Below are 1,489 nucleotides of genomic sequence, written 5' to 3'. Positions count from 1 at the left end.
GGATTGGGGGGGCCTTTGGGAGCATCCCTGGAGGCAGAAGGGGTCTCTGGAAAGGGAGGGGGGTCCTTGGGGCCGGGGGTCCCTCGTGACAGGGTGTCCTGGGGGTGAGGGGGCCCTGGGGGCAGCGGGGGTGGGTGGCCCCCCAGGAAAGGGCACCCGGGGATGGGAGCTCGCCCTTCTCCCAACCTCATCCGGCAGATGGTGCCCAGAGGAAAGGTGCTGGGGAGCCCTCCCCCCCGCAGGGCTTTTTGGGGAAGGGGGGGGTCAGCCACCCCCCCACCCCGGGTGGGGAAACCGAGGCAAGAGCTGGGCACCCCCCGGTCTCTCTGGCAGCACGTGACACGAGTGCGGGGGGCTCAGCCCGCAGGGGCTGTGGGGCCCGGGGCTCCTTGCACACACCCCCCCCCAGGAGGGGGAGCGGGCAGGTTCGGGTGCTCCGTGGCCCCCGGAGCCCTCCCGCCGCCCTGGCAGCTCCACATGGATTGAAGCCGTTAGGCAGGTCGCCCCACGCGCCCGGCTGGGAGAAGGGCGCCCCGGGCGCTGCGGGGGCGGCGCGGCGGCACGCGGGCTCCCGCCACCCGCCTGGCGCCCGGCCTCGTTACCCAATTACTCCTAATTGTCCCCACGTGCAAGCTGCCGTGGGATCCCCGCGAGCCCGGAAATGCCCCCCCCCCCCGGGGGAGGAAGGAAACCCCCGTGGGGCCGGAGGATGTGATGAGCTGCCCCGTTCTCTGCTGCAGGCCTCAGCACGCAGGGGCTCGGCAGCTGGCGGTGTGGGTGTGACGAGCTGTCCCGTTCTCCGCTGTGGGCTGGGAGGGCCGGAGGTGACACTGGGAACGGGCCGGGAGCACAGCTGCAGGGAGGGGGACACTGGGGGGTGGACGGACGGATGGATGGGGCGCAGATGGACGGAAGGATGGATGGATGGGTGAAAGAGGGATGGACAGAGGGATAAGTGGATGGGTGGGTGGATGAATGGATGGACGGAAGGATGGACAGACAGGTGGATAAGTAGATGGACGCATGGACGGATGGGTGTGTGGATGAATGCATGGATGAAAGGATGGATGGACGGACGGACAGATACGTGGATGGGTGGGTTGGTGGTTAAATGAGTGGGTGGGCGGGTGGATGAATGGATGGACAGATGGGTGGATGTAGGAGCAGAGGGACGGATGGACAACTGGGTAAGTGCATGGATGGGTGGACAGACGGATGGATGAGTGGGGGGCAAGTGCATGGACGGGTGGACGGATGGTGAGTGTGTGGCTGGGTGGGAAAAGGGTGTGTGCATGGATGGACAGATGGGTGGACGTGTAAGCGGACAGATGGGTAAGTACATGGACGGGTGGAGGTGCAAGTGGACGGATGGGTAAGTGCATGGGTGGGTGGAGGTGCAAGCGGATGGACGGATGGGTGCATGGATGGGAGCATGGACGGGTGGAGGTGCAAGCGGATGGACGGATGGGCGCGTGGATGGGAGCATGGA

General features: G+C 66.8%; 1 protein-coding gene across 1 annotated transcript in view; it reads left to right on the top strand.

Annotated features, from left to right (window-relative positions):
- S100A10 (S100 calcium binding protein A10) overlaps positions 1–1,489 on the top strand; it is a 5,680-nt gene that overhangs the window by 303 nt on the left and 3,888 nt on the right. The window lies entirely within an intron of this gene.

Source organism: Apteryx rowi, unplaced genomic scaffold (genome assembly GCF_003343035.1).
Source record: "Apteryx rowi isolate R43461 unplaced genomic scaffold, aptRow1 scaffold_610, whole genome shotgun sequence".
Lineage (NCBI taxonomy): Eukaryota > Metazoa > Chordata > Aves > Apterygiformes > Apterygidae > Apteryx > Apteryx rowi.
The sequence above is the reverse complement of the archived record's forward strand: the minus strand, read 5'-3'. Positions and strand labels throughout refer to the sequence as shown.